The 16,090-nt window shown below is 43.7% G+C and overlaps 1 long non-coding RNA gene across 1 annotated transcript; it reads left to right on the plus strand.

Annotated features, from left to right (window-relative positions):
• Positions 1-4,386: 4,386 nt before the first annotated feature.
• LOC146669004 (uncharacterized) lies at positions 4,387-5,440 on the plus strand. Its single transcript, XR_014911841.1, has 2 exons — positions 4,387-4,625; positions 4,700-5,440. It is a non-coding gene; the product is annotated as an uncharacterized LOC146669004 (long non-coding RNA).
• The last annotated feature ends 10,650 nt before the right edge of the window (positions 5,441-16,090 follow it).

The following is a 16,090-nucleotide window of genomic DNA, read 5'->3' on the forward strand; positions in this document are numbered from 1 at the left end:
TACTATTTTCTACTCCAAGGCATTACTTTTGAGATTATTAGGCAGACCACCCCGGAGTCGGGTGGTCTGCCTCTCCCCACCGCAGGGAAAAGGGTAACACCACCTGGGTCTGGGTGCAGTTCCTCCTCCAGGGGCAAGGGTACCTAGACCCGGTTTGTAGAGTACGCTTGGGGAGTGTGATCGTGTGTACAGCGTCTCTTTATGTCTGTCTCCACGTTGGTTGAGTGTGGAGTGAGTGCATATGAGAGCATGAGGGTGGGAATGGATGTTTGTGTCTGTGTGTGCCTGTATGTCAGGCTGGGTATCAGACGCCACCTCTCTGGGGACACCTCAGGCCCTCCAAGGTTTGGAGGCCTATCTCCACCTACCACCACTTCCCCTGCCGGTGGCGGACTCCCTCAGGTGTCGGTGCGTTGGTGGTTCTTTGTGTCTGGGGGTGGGCGTCCAGGTACACACCGGCTCACTCCTTGGCGGCCGCTTATCGGGGCCTGGAGCCTGGGGCTCGCTCGGGCCCCTTCGGGGGTGGGGTGCCCCCGGCCTCTCGGCCTGGGGCTCGGTCACTCAGGCACAGCTGGCGGCCGGCGGAGCTCACGGGCGCGTCACTGCAACTCCCCCTGGCTTCTGCTCCGCGGCTGCTGAGTGAACCCTCATCTGGGACTCTCCTCAGCTCTTACTGGAACAGTGGCGCAGCTGCCCCTCTGTTGGTCTTCCATGGTCTCTTGTGTTCTGGGGGCCTCTGGATGTCTGGAGTTTTGATCTCCTCCATACCTGCTTCACACCCTGGAGGACGGGGCTGTGGCCCCCCCACACTCCCTAGCAGATCGTTACATGGAGAAACCTTTGGAATACAAGCGCGCTGATCCACACAGGTATGCACACGGGTGTTCACTGCTCGTAGACCCAAATTACACCTTTCTTGGCTGCTACTTTGAAGCACATCTGTCCTGCGTGCTGCACAACAACATTGAATATTTAGTATTTACTGCTGTTTACACTTAGCTAGATTAATGCGATGGTGTTGTGTTTAGTATGTTGCTTTGTTTCTTTTTTTTTTGTCTTTTTTTGCTTGTTTTCTATTCTTCTCTCAACAGGTGATCCAGGAGATTTTTATTTTTTTTCTCCCCCCCTTTCTCACTGTCCCTCTCCCCTTCTGTTTTTCCTTTCCTTCCTCTTTCTTTCTCCCTTTCCTATCTCTCACTCATGTCTGTCCCGTCTGTAAAATTCAAAATTCAAATTCAAATTCAAATTCAAATTCAAATTTTATTTGTCACATACACAGTCATACACAGTACGATATGTAGTGAAATGCTTGGACAACTGCTCGTGACCTAAAGAAAACAAAAAAGGAAAAGGCTATGAATAAGATAGGAAATAAATATGAAAAATTAAAAAGGGTAAATTTAACTAAGAAGGAATAAAATATAAATTAAGGTTAAAAATGAAATAACTGTATAACACAAATTAGAATGAAGGGTAAATTTAACTGGGAAGGAATAAGATAAAATATATAAATTAAAGTTGAAAATAAAATAACTGTACAACAAAATACACAATATAGAACTATATAAGAATGTATGAAGAAATATAAATATAAATAAATATATACACAATAACAGCAGCTGTACAAGTATTAACCGGAAATGAAGAATATAGTGACCAGTGTTGTGCAAAAAAACAATGTGTGCAAAAACAATGTCCAGAATGTCCAGTGTGTGTAAGACTGTATGTGTGGGTCAGGACTGTGTGGTGGTGTGATTGAGAGACCGTATCGCCTGCGGGAAGAAGCTCCTCCTCAGTCTCTCTGTGTTGGTCTTCAGGAAGCAGAATCGCTTTCCTGACCTCAACAGAGAGAACAGTCTGTTGTTGGGATGGCTGAGGTCCTTCACGATCTTCCTGGCCTTGGTCCGGCACCGCCTGCTGTAGATTGAGTGCAGGTCAGGGAGCTCGGAGCGGATGGTGCGCTCAGCTGACCGCACAACCCTCTGTAGAGCTCGTCTGTCCTGCATGGTGCTGTTCCCGAACCAGGTTAAGATGTTTCCCGCCAGGATGCTCTCTATGGTGCAGGAGTAAAAGTTCCTGAGCACCTTGGAGGGCAGTTGGAAGTCTCTCAAGCGTCTGAGGTGGTAGAGATGCTGTCGGGCCTTTTTCACCACGGTGTTGATGTGACAGGACCATGACAGGTCCTGCGTGATGTGAACTCCGAGGTATTTGAAGCTGTCCACTCTCTCCACTGGGCACTCGTTGATGACGGGGGTCTGGTAGTTCCTCTCCTGCTTAGTGCTGAAGTCCACTATCAGCTCCTTTGTCTTACTGACGTTTAGAAGGAGGTTGTTCCTCTGGCACCAGTTCTCCAGATTCCTAATCTCCTTCAGGTAGGCCGTCTCGTAACATCTGAAAATAAAATATAATAAATAATAAAAACAAAGATCGACCAAATGGACCAATACGGTAATGCCACGATGATCCATTTGGCAAAGTAAATCCATTGGGTATCCTTGTTGGTCTTCAGACAACAATTCTGATGGCTAAAGAACCAAATGGGACAGGCGAGAAAAAAAAAAAAAAAACCAAAAAAAAAAAAAAAACCAGCATGAATCTTTATCAGGGCATTTATTCAGGGGCACATTCCATTTAAGAAGATTTGGTGACAATTTCCTATCTGGTAATAGAAACAGAACTTTCAAAAGATAATGTGTTTTTAGAGAAAGGGAAAGTGAGATGTGTCTGAATATCATTAGTATACCTTCTGTATTTCCCAATATATAACATCACATTACAGTACAGTACATTAGAGTGTCCCTTTAGTATTATCTTCATAGCTGTAATCAAGGAAAAAAGAAGAAAAAAAAAAGAAAAAAAAGAGATTATTATGTATTTTTGAAAATATAGCATAATGATAATACTAGTTATTGTAAACTTTACAAACCACCCAGCAGTATGTAAAGTCAAATTATAAGATACAAGTAAATAACAATTGCAGAACAGAATGTCAGTGTAATGAACACACACTTCGTTTTGACAAAGCGCACTGCTTAGGTAAATGATCTGAGTAGTTGTTCATAACTGAGCAATTTGTTAATATGTGTTTCGAGCCAAATACATGACAGGGAGAGAGAGAGTGACGTCAGAACACGTCATACTATAACCTCCCGGGAGCGGACGGAGGGGGTCAGTCATTGGGATGCGCATGCGCAGACAGAGTGCGCGAGCGGCGGGCCTTGACCTTTCGGGAAAAAAACCCTCTTTCTGTCAGCAGGGTTATGGCGTCCACCTGAACGGTAGCGAGACTTCAAGCTCCGACCTCATCGTCCTTTAAGTACGCCTAAACAGCGGTTAAAAGCCAACCTCTTAGCGGCTGCCTCACCGACCTAAGCTTCTGCTTTGATCTAAACAGCCAGGATGCCGACTAAATATAGGTCCAAGCCTAAAACAGCCGGAAAGGATGGATCAGACGACGATCCTAGCAACGAACCTGAAACCGAGAAAATGGAAGGAGCTAGTGCTAGCTCCCAACAGACCGAGGCGAGTGTTTTGGCCGCAATTCAGTCGCTGAAAATTCACTTCACTGCCCAACTGCGAGAAGTTATAACATCAAACCAAGAAATAAAAGACGCAATTGGAGTGTTTTCAGAGAGGCTTACCTCAGCAGAAACTCGCATCAGTAAAATTGAAGACGATGTCTCTTCTCTCACAAGTAAAGAGGCTTCCCTTCATAAGAAACTTCAGGAACTCCAGCTAAAGGTGGATGACCTCGAAAATAGAAGCCGAAGATCCAATCTGAGACTCGTCGGACTACCCGAGAATACTGAACAAGGAGAAATTACAATATTCTTGCAAACATGGTTAATGGATGTTTTGGGACGGGACGCGCTCCCATCCCCACCTATCATTGAACGAGCACACAGGCTACAAGGCCGAAACACTCCAACTGGCCCACCTCGTGTGATCATCATGAAATTCTTGAATTATCAAGACAAGATGAGGGTGATGAGAGCGGCACGTCTGAAGGGAAAAATAACGCACAACGGATATCACGTTATGTTTTTCCCTGATCTGTCAACGGAGGTACAGAAACAGCGAAAACAATACAACCAGGTAAAACAACAACTCCGTGAAATGCACATAAACTTCGGACTGATCTTTCCAGCAAAAATGAGGATTTTCCACCATGACAACAGGCTCCTTTTCCACACACCAGCGGAGGTGGAAGATTTCATACGAAAAGTCCGGCAACAAAACGACGGATAAACTTCACGCCCACTCAGAAACGCTACCATATCAAACACGTGTAACTCTGATGAACAATTCCAAATTGGGCATACAATGGCTGCTGGTGTACAGGTATGATATAGATGGCCTTAGATATACTATGTGTGGCAGGATGAATGTTATCCCTCGGTCCAACCCACTTTCAGCCTGGCCCATTAGGGGGCGCTGGTATAAATAGTGGCCATTTGAGTGTCTCTGCATCGCTTGCCTGTGATCTCCTTTTTGGTCACCTGACTTCCTCGGTGTGGTAGAGATCGTTTGTGGGTTACTCCTCTGAAGTCTCCATCGCGGCTGGTCGTAGCTATAGAAGCCTCCTCTGAGCTATTCTGCTTACGTTCTATGACACGGCTTACTTGGTACGTAATCAACTTTTGTCACGCTCTCTGCCTTCTATTGTTCTTTTATAGTAATTATTTATTATGTTTCGCAGGAAGTGTGGGCCGTAGTTTTGCGCCAAGCTACACGAACTGAAGTGCTGCTGTTTTGCCTTGCTGTGCTTTTATCGTCTGTTCCCGTTTTGAGATTTCTTTCCCTGCTGCTGTCAGCTTTTACAGTGGACGTCGGCGTGGACAACGGCCATATGCATGCCGGTTATCGGAGTCAGCTGGCGTGCATATTGATTGACTGTTAACTTGTCGTTGTGTGACGGCAAGTTGGAGCAGTACGGCGATTCCGTTTGCTCCAGATTTTAGAGTTTTATCCAGATTGTATGTTGTTTTATTGCTTTTGATTTGTAGTTTGGATTTTTGTTACACCACTGGTGGGAGGCCCTTTTTCTAGCTGTAGATCACCAGTGTGGTCCTGCAGTTGGGTTATCCCCCGGTGCTACACATTAGTTTGTTGTAATATATTAAAATTTTCTTTGTTTCTTTTTATTCAGATGCGGAGTGCCGACGTGGAGGAGACTAGGGTGCCTTGGTGGTGGGATCCCTTGAGTGTACACACCTGCCTTGTCTAGTTTATTAGTGTGAGTGTGTGTGATAGTGTGTTGCACTTGTGTTTTGGGTGTGTTTTCTTTCTTTAGTTTGTGTGTGGCATCCCTGCCCCTCCACTGGTAAGCCTCAGCTCTGAATACCTTTTTAAGCATATTTGTACTTGAATATTTATGATTGTGCTTTTATATGGTGTTTTAAATAATTATTAATAAATTGTGAATTTGTTGATCATTGAACCTCGTCTCTGGACTGAGTATAGCGAACCTAAGTGCCTTTCTGGTGATTTAGTGTTACTTTCAGTATTGTCTGGGTGAAATTCCCAGGGTGGCGTTGTCTTTTTAAAACTGCAAAGAGTATTTACTTTATATCCCATCCTCGTCTCGCCACATATGTTTAAATGTTTTCATTCATTTACATTGTGTGGCCACTTCTTTAGTTAATAAGGTCGGACCTAAGTTTGAAGCTTCAATCATGAGGACGCTTCATCAGCTCCTTTACATGGATCTGATGCATACCCAAGCCGCAATGACTTTGGGGGGGAACGTTTTGAGACCTACACCCACGGGAGGTCTCTGGGTTGTTTTTTCTTTTTTTTGCTGTTGTTTTTTTGTTTATAAGAGATTGTTTTTAAAGTATAGTGCTCTTGAAATAAGAATTTGTGAGCTTCGACAAGAGAGACGAGATGTAGTCAAACCCAGGTCACTAAGGGCACAAACTGTATGAGTAGTTATTCAAATATTGAACTAATTTCCTGGAATGTAAGAGGCCTTAGGAAATATATTAAACTGAAAAGAGTAATGGATAGAATAAAACAATATCACCCAAAGATAGTTTTTATTCAAGAAACACACTTACTCGCGAGTGAAACTGACCGGATATGGAGGAGATGGCCAGGTCAGGTTTTCTCTAGCCACTTCTCAACATATGCTAGAGGAGTGGCAACACTCATTCATAAATCAGTGCCCATGTGTATTAAAAAAACCATCTTGGACCCTGCAGGGAGATTCATTATTCTACAATGCTCCGTACTCAACCAAGATTTAATATTAGTTAATGTATATGGCCCCAATATTGACGACCCCAGCTTTTATAATAATCTATTCCTCTCTATTGCAGCCCTCCACGGTGAGATAATTATTGGGGGGGACTTTAATTGTACCCTAGAGCCTAGGCTTGATAGATCATCAGGTTTAGACTCCTCCCACCCAAAATCTAGACAAGCCATACAATACTTTATGTCTGAATTGAATCTTAAAGATATATGGAGATTAAGAAATCCAACAGGGAGAGAATACTCTTGCTACTCAGCCAGTCATAATAGCCGCAGTCGCATAGATTATTTTCTGATTTCAAACTTTCTTATTTCCAGAATTAACAGCTGTTCATATAAAAGTGTGCTTATATCTGACCACTCATTAACTAGGCTTAACTTTTCAGTTACAACAGCTTTTAGACGTAACCCTATTTGGCGTTTAAAACCACACTGGCTGCACAATCAAAATTTTTTGGAATATGTAGGTAAAAATATTGATGACTATTTTTACTTTAATAAATCCGAAACCACAGCCTCAGTAAGATGGGAAGCCTTTAAGGTGTTTATTCGTGGGCAGATGATAAGCTACACCAAAAGCAAAGCAAATAAAAATTATACTGAGATGTTGGACCTCGAAGATCAAATAAAAGAAATGGAACTTGAGATAAACCTGAATGACTCTAAAGAAAACCAACAAACTTTTAAGATTAAAAGCAAAATATGATAAATTAACTACTGAGAAAGCCTCAGCAGGACTATTTAGACTGAGACAGACCTACTATGATCAGGGGGAGAAGGCAGGAAAACTTTTAGCATGGTGCATAAAAACGCTACTGAACGAACAAACAATAAATGAAATTAGAACTGCAGACGAAAACACCACAGATCCTCATAGAATAAATGAACTCTTTGAACTCTATTACTCACAACTATATACCTCAACAGGAGATACGACTCGAGAATCACTAGAATCCTTCTTTGACTCAATAAATACCCCTTCACTCCTTGAAGAAGCTCGATGTGAATTAGACTCTCAGTTATCTATGAATGAACTGTCGATCGCAATTGATAAATTAAAAATGGGAAAAACTCCCGGCCCAGATGGAATTCCACTAGACCTTTTCAAAATATTTAAAGACAAATTAATATCCCCTTTGTACGACATGCTGGTGGAAAGTTATGATCTAAAAGAGCTTTCCCCTTCCTTGCGTAATGCACTCATAACGGTATTCCCTAAGCCTGGGAAACCGCCTACAAAATGTGAATCTTATAGACCAATCTCATTAATAAACTCTGATGCCAAGATAATAAGCAAAGTACTGGCAAACAGACTTGAACGGTACCTTCATCTTCTCGTTGATACTGACCAGAATGGTTTTGTAAAAGGCCGACAAACGCAGCATGGTATCCGCAGAGTACTGAATGTACTATACTCAAACTCAGAACAACTAGACATGGCTTTGCTTTCCTTAGACGCAGAAAAAGCTTTTGATAGGATCGAACATAACTATCTCTATAAGGCACTGTCTCAATTCGGCTTTGGCAGTTACTTCATGACCTGGGTCAAAATATTATATAATAAACCTATAGCCTCAGTTAGAACTAACAACATCATATCTAGACCATTCTATCTAGGTAGAGGTACACGTCAAGGCTGTCCCCTTTCGCCTCTGTTCTTCGTCCTAGCAATAGAACCATTGGCTATTGTGATAAGGAACAATCAAAATATCTCTGGTATTAGAACAAATAATATTGAGTCAAAAATTGGATTATTCGCGGATGATATTATCTTAATGCTATCTAAGCTAAAGAGCTCAATTCCCCAGCTACTTAAAACAATTAACTCCTTTGGCAAGATCTTCGGTTATAAAATTAATGAATCCAAATCGGCCATCCTCTTCTTTAATCATTCTGAAAGAACTAAACCACCTATTCAAACAATGTTCCAAATTGCCAGAGACAGTCTTACCTATCTAGGTATAAAAATCACTCCAAAAATTAACGATTTGGTACAAGCAAATTACTCTCCTATTATCAACTCTGTTGTTGACTTAATCAATCGATGGTCTATGTTGCCAATCTCATTGATTGGACAAGTAAATATTCTCAAAATGAACGTCCTTCCAAAATTTCTATATCTCTTCCAAGTCATTCCTCTCAGCCCTCCAGATGACTTCTTCACAAAGGCAAAAACAATATTCATTAAATTCATTTGGAATAACAGACGAGCCAGACTGCGTCTTTCGTTACTATATCTTCCGTATGATAGGGGAGGTCTTTGTGTTCCAAACCTCAAATGGTACTACTGGGCTGCCCAGCTCTCCGCGGCCTCATGCTGGTTTTCAACAACAACCCTACCCTGGGTAAATTTACCCCCTTACCACTCAGCATGTACTTGTACTCTGCAAAGTATAAAGATCTGATGAAAGATACATCAAACCTCTTTGTTAAAAATACCATTCGTGTGTGGTTCGACGCACTCAAATTTAAAAATGAAATGCCAGCACTATCCCAATTCTCATCTATCTGGGGCAATAGGGCCTTTAAACCCGGTTGGAAAGATTTGGGCTTTAAAATGTGGGCCGACAGAGGCCTGTGTAAAGTTGCAGACCTATTTGACAAGGATACCTTACTACACTCAACAAAAATATAAACGCAACACCTTTGTTACTGCTCCCATTCCCCATGGGATGGACGTAGAGACCTAAAATTCATTCCAGATACACAATATAACCATCCCTCCCAAACAGTGGTCACAAATCAGTCCAAATGTGTGGTAGTGGGCACATCTGCCATATTGAGATAATCCATCCCACCTCACAGGTGTGCCACATCAGGATGCTGATCTGACATCATGAGTAGTGCACTGTGATGTAGCATAACTTAAGCAGCAAGGAAGGTGATAAGTAAATAGCATTAGCAGACAATTGAAGTTCTTTTTAAGCATACTTTATTGCTAGCATCTCCCTTTTACCATAAAACAATCAATCAGGCATGCAAAAATCCCACTGGCTTTATACAAGACTTTGCCCACACCTGACCTCGTTAGTCCCTACCATTGAACAAAATAGGTCAAACCAAATAATACAATTCTAAACAAAGAACAGGAATAAAGTCATGCATGAAACTGACAAACTCATTTACTCAACTAAATGGTTTGTAAAGTAAAACACTGCATACAATATAACTCAAAAGGCTACTTTAAAGAAAACAAACAATACTATACAAAATGAAAACCCTCCATTTGGTTACACCCAGTGATCCAATCATTGACCTCATGACCCTATATAAACAGGAAGTAGTGGGCGGCCCTTCCCATACACTCGTCTCACATACAGGACCTGAATGCACAACATGGACACCATGGTAAGTATAACCAAAGCAACATAAAGAAACATAATTTACTAGACATGTGCCTGTAAACAGAAGAAAATTCAGATGATCTGATGGTTAGTAGTGTTTGCTTTAAAACACATGCATGGATGTAAAGAATGTAACTACTGCTACCACAAACAAAACCCGGGATATTGTGTGTTAAGAGAAGTTACACCAGCACTGTCTAAATTAAAGCATTATGGCTGACTGTAAAATAACAGAACACAGAATAACAATATACGCAAGTGACAAATGGCAAATGAATTCTGTCCTAGCCACTTTGTCACATTCCCCCCCCCTTAAGTCCGTTACTCTTCATAGGAATGGGAAAGAAAGTCTGCCACAACATTCTTTTTCCCTGCCCTATATCGAATCTTAAAACAATATGGCTGCAATGAAAGATACCACCTCGTGATCCTTGCGTTGGTGTCTCTCATTCTGCTCATCCACTGTAAAGCTCGATGATCGGTTTCAAGCACAAATTCACCTCCCAGTAGATAGTATCTCAGAGTGTCCAAAGCCCATTTTATTGCCAAAGCTTCTTTTTCAATTGTGGAATACTTCATTTCTCTGGGGAAGAGCTTACGGCTTATGTACTGCACAGGTCTTTGGTCCTCTCCATCACCTTGCAGCAACACAGCTCCCAGCCCAACTCCTGAAGCATCAGTCTGTACAATAAACGGGCACGTAAAGTCTGGACACTGCAACACAGGCTCATTACACAAACAGTTTTTCAAATCCATGAATGCAGCCTCACACTCTGGAGTCCATTTAATTTTGTTGGGGCATGATTTACGAGTTAAATCACTAAGAATAGCTGATCTGGTAGAGAAATTAGGGATGAAACGACGATACCAGCCAGCTAAACCCAGGAAGGATCTCAACTTTTTCTTTGTAGTCGGAGGAGGACAAGAGGCAAGGTTCTCGACCTTACTCACCTGAGGGCGGATGACCCCACCCCCAATGACGTATCCCAGGTACTCCACCTCGGTCTGTGCAATGTGGCATTTCCCAGGGTTGATGACTAGTCCAGCTGTTCTGATGCGTTGCAGGACATCAGCCAGATGTTTCACATGGTCCTCCCATGTCTCGCTGAACACCACAATGTCGTCAATATACGCTGCTGCATAGCCATCAGCTCCTTTCAGAACCAAGTCCACCAGCCTCTGGAACGTGGCTGGAGCTCCATGTAGTCCGAAAGGCATAGTTCTGAAACGATAAAGTCCGCTGGGAACCCTGAATGTAGTTAAATCCCTTGAGGACTCTGTTAGGGGGACTTGCCAATAACCTTTACAAAGGTCGAGTGTTGTGAGGTACTTGGCATTACCCAAGCGCTCAATCAATTCATCCACTCTTGGCATAGGATATGCATCAAAAGCAGAGACAGCATTAAGTTTTGAGAAGTCAACACAAAATCTCTGTCTTGCATCATTTTTCTTGGGGACGAGTACCACAGGGCTACACCACTCACCTCTAGATGGCTCTATAATCCCTGTTGCAAGCATTTCTTCCACCTCCTGTTTCAATGCTGGCATTAGCTTTGCTGGAACTCTGGAGGTGGTATCCCTGATGGGTGGTTGATTCGAACAACGCAGGTGTATGTCATGCTGAATAAGATGGGTGTAGCCTGGCTTTGTGCTGAAAAGCTCCTGTGGCATTATGGCCGCGAGCTCCTCCTGCTGTTCTGGTGATAGATGGCTCAAATCCGGAAATAGCTTTTCTTCAGTACTGGTGGGAAAGAATTGCTCTTGAGGCTCTTCTTCCTGCAGTACAACACGAGCCCACAACTGAAGTGATTGCCCTGGCTTCTCAATCCACTCCCTCAACATGTTGACATGAAACACCTGTTGCTTTTTCCGACGATTCGGCATGTTGAGCTCATAAGTGACAGGACCTGCTTTCCTGTTTATCACAAATGGCCCCTGCCATTTGGCTAAGAGACTGCTTTCAGTGGTTGGCAAAAGGAGCAACACTTTTTGTCCTTCTTTAAAGGTCCTCCTGCGAGCTGTCTTATCATAGTTCTGTTTTTGACGTCGCTGGGCACTTACTAGGTGACAATGAGCCAGTTCCTGAAACTGTTCAAGCTTGTCCCTCATTTTCAACACATAAGAGAGGGAAGAGCACTGTTTTTCAGGGCTAGCTTCCTCCCAAGCTTCCCGAAGTACATCCAGTGGACCTCTGACATTATGGCCGTACCAGAGCTGAAACGGAGAAAATCCAGTTGATGCTTGTGGTACCTCTCTATAGGCGAAAAGCAAAAATGGAAGCCATTGGTCCCAGTCTTTTCCCGATTCTCTTACGAACCTCCTCAGCATTGATTTCAGGGTTTTATTAAACCTCTCAACAAGTCCATCAGTTTGTGGATGATAAGGGCTCGTTTTGATTCCGGTAATTCCCAGAAGTTTGTAGACTTCTTTCAACAGGTTGGAAGTGAAGTTTGAGCCTTGGTCTGTCAAGATTTCTTTGGGAATACCCACCCTTGAAAACATCTGTATCAGACAATTAGCTATTTGGCGGGCTTTGACCCTTCTCAATGGGAACGCTTCAGGATACCTTGTTGCATAGTCACAAATCACTAGAATGTACCTATGCCCTGAACCACTTCTCTCCAATGGGCCGACAATATCCATGGCAACACGAGAAAAGGGGACGTCTATTACAGGCATAGGAATGAGTGGGGCTCTGTCTCCTTTCCTACTTGGGGCTGTCAACTGACACTGTGGACATGATTTGCAAAACTGGGCAGTGTCTGAAAATTGCTGTGGCCAAAAAAAACGAGTTACCATTCTGGAAAAGGTTTTAAGATGTCCTAAGTGGCCTGCCCAAGGAACTGAATGAGCCAACTGCAAGACTACAGGCCTTAAGCTTTTGGGAACAACCAACTGGTCACCAACTTTGCTACGACGATATAGTCGTTCATTCTTAACAATGAATACTTCCCGTACTCTGTCTGTAATCTGTGCTGATTCTTGGGTGCTCTTAGCAAACAGAGGTGCTAAAGAGGGGTCCTCCCTTTGGAGTTGGACAATATTGCTCGGGACAACCAGGAGCTCATCGATCTCTGGTTCAGGAAGTGACTCAGCAATTTCTGTCCCCCTCACTTTTTCCTGTCTTCTCTGCATTTTACTTTTCTTTATATGCGGCCTACTTGGTCTGTCAATATCTGGAATTTCACTGTCTGCATAGGGCAACTCACTCAAACCTGGCTCTGACTGAGAAGCTTTATTACCAGACCTAGTGACTACTAGCAGACCTTCACATGCAACATGCAGATTCTTCTCTTCTCTGTCCTTCTCTGTCTTTGCTAATAACTCCCCAAGAATTGGCATGTCCCGGCCCAACACAATCTGGTAGGGAAGTTTATCCATTACTCCAACTGTAAGTACGTACTCCTTTTCATTAACTTGAAGGCAAACATTGGCAATAGGATAATCAACATTATCACCATGAACACACCAGACTTTAACTTTACCACAAAATGTGGTGTCGCTAGGGAGGCAATCTTGCCTGACAAGTGTGCGGCTACTGCCTGAATCCAAGAGGGCAACACACGGTTTTCCCTCAATGAAAACACAGATGGTGTGCTCCTGATCACTGGAGGGTACTAGAGACTCTGTTTCTTCCTCTAGCAAGTCAAAACACTGTGGTGAAAGACACATGTAAGTCTTACTGACTTGCTGACCTGGGCAATCTGCCTTAAAGTGACCTGCTTGACCACAGGCATGACACACCAACGGGCCTCTCTGCTTTACTTCTCTAGCGCGGCTACTGCTAGTGATTGGGGAACTTTGTTTAGGGCTTTTAGCTTTATACCCATTCCCACCCCCTGACCTACCCACAAAAACATTGGCTGAACTGGGTTTTCCTACCATGTACCCTTTTTGTGGGCGTCGGGCTGCAAGAAAAGCCTCTGCCATCTCTGCAGCTTCTTTTGAAGTGGTGGGGTTGCGCTCTTTCACCCAGGTCCTCAGCTCTGGGTTAAGAACTCTGAGAAACTGTTCCATCACTATGACATCTCCTATTTGGTCCTTTGTCTTCTCCTTTGGAAGCATCCACTTTTCATATAGGTCTTTAAGGCGGGTTCGCAGCTCTTTGGGTGTCTCATCGTCCTTCACCGTCATGTTGCGAAATCTGGTTCGGTAAGTCTCAGCACTTATTTCAAATTTTTCAAGAACGGCGGTTTTTACCTTATCATAGTCCATTGTTTCTTCAGTGTCCATAGCAACATATGCCGCACGTGCTTTACCACTAAGAAGTGGAGCCAGATGCAGTGCCCATTCTTCTTGTGGCCACTGACATCCTGTTGCAATCCTCTCAAAAGTGGTTAAATAATGTTCAATATCTTCATCCTCACCATAGGGCTGCATCTTCGGGCCTTTCCAACCGCTTACTCTGCCCAGATTGGATGAATGTGGTGCTGCGGAAGATTCAGGGGGGTTTCCTAGCTGTTGAACAGGTTGCTGCACCTTTTGCCGCACTGAGGAACTCAGAGGCACTCCGGAATCAGCTACTGCACCTTCCCACAGCATCTGATGCTCCCGGCGCTCCGACTGGACCTCCTGCTGCAGTTGGCTGAACTGGTGTTGCATTCTATGCCACCGTTCATCCTGGCGTTGTCTGTCCTGCTCCCATTTTGCCTCACGGTCAGCCTGCTGTTGCATCAGGCCTTTTAATAAAGTTGAGAGCTCTGAGAGACTTTGTGCTTCCGTGCTGTGCTCACCCGTAGCTTCTGGCAGGTTGCCATCATCTTGGGCCTCCTCTGGGGGAAAATCTGTTGGCCCTTGAGGTTTCCTTGACTTGGCTGATTTCTGCATTGCTATAACCTATTGGCCTGGAGCCACTGCTGCCACCATTTGTGATGTAGCATAACTTAAGCAGCAAGGAAGGTGATAAGTAAATAGCATTAGCAGACAATTGAAGTTCTTTTTAAGCATACTTTATTGCTAGCATCTCCCTTTTACCATAAAACAATCAATCAGGCATGCAAAAATCCCACTGGCTTTATACAAGACTTTGCCCACACCTGACCTCGTTAGTCCCTACCATTGAACAAAATAGGTCAAACCAAATAATACAATTCTAAACAAAGAACAGGAATAAAGTCATGCATGAAACTGACAAACTCATTTACTCAACTAAATGGTTTGTAAAGTAAAACACTGCATACAATATAACTCAAAAGGCTACTTTAAAGAAAACAAACAATACTATACAAAATGAAAACCCTCCATTTGGTTACACCCAGTGATCCAATCATTGACCTCATGACCCTATATAAACAGGAAGTAGTGGGCGGCCCTTCCCATACACCCGTCTCACATACAGGACCTGAATGCACAACATGGACACCATGGTAAGTATAACCAAAGCAACATAAAGAAACATAATTTACTAGACATGTGCCTGTAAACAGAAGAAAATTCAGATGATCTGATGGTTAGTAGTGTTTGCTTTAAAACACATGCATGGATGTAAAGAATGTAACTACTGCTACCACAAACAAAACATATTGTGTGTTAAGAGAAGTTACACCAGCACTGTCTAAATTAAAGCATTATGGCTGACTGTAAAATAACAGAACACAGAATAACAATATACGCAAGTGACAAATGGCAAATGAATTCTGTCCTAGCCACTTTGTCACATGCACAGGTGTACCTCAGACTGCCCACAACAAAAGGCCACCCTGGAATGTGCAGTTTTGGTTCACAGCAAAATGCCACAGATGCCACAAGCAATGAGGGAGCGTGCAATTGGCATGCTGACAGCAGGAATGTCAACCAGATCTGTCGCCCGTGCATTGAATGTTCATTTCTCAATCATAAGCCGTCTCCACAGGCGTTTCAGAGAATATGGCAGCACATCCAACCGGCCTCACAACCGCAGACCTCGTGTAACCACACCAGCCCAGGACCTCCACATCCAGCAGGTTCACCTCCAAGATCGTCTGAGACCAGCCACCCAGACAGCTGCTGGAACAATTGGTTTGCACAACCAAACAATTTCTGCAAAAACTGTCAGAAACCGTCTCAGGGACGCTCAACTGCATGCCCGTCGTCCTCATCGGGGTCTTGACCTGACTCCAGCTCGTCGCCGTAACAGACTTGTGTGGGCAAATGCTCACATCCGATGGCGTCTGGCACGTTGGAGAGGTGTGCGCTTCACGGATGAATCATGGTTCACATTGTTCAGGGCAGATGGCAGCTGAGAATGTCCCAGTTCTTGCATGGCCAGCATACTCACCGGACATGTCACCCATTGAGCATGTTCGGGATGTGCTTGACCGGCGTATACGACAGCGTGTACCAGTTCCCACGAATATCCAACAACCTCGCACAGCCATTGAAGTGGAGTGGACCAACATTCCACAGGCCACAATTGACAATCTGATAGACTCCATGCGACGATGTGTTGCACTGCATGAGGCAAATGGTGGTCACACCAGATACTGTTCTGGGTCCCCAGACCCCCAATAGCG

The sequence above is a fragment of the Rhamphochromis longiceps genome, linkage group LG5, assembly GCF_057381845.1.
Source record: "Rhamphochromis longiceps isolate RC_006_pf linkage group LG5, R_longiceps_female_GT1.1, whole genome shotgun sequence".
Classification (NCBI taxonomy): domain Eukaryota; kingdom Metazoa; phylum Chordata; class Actinopteri; order Cichliformes; family Cichlidae; genus Rhamphochromis; species Rhamphochromis longiceps.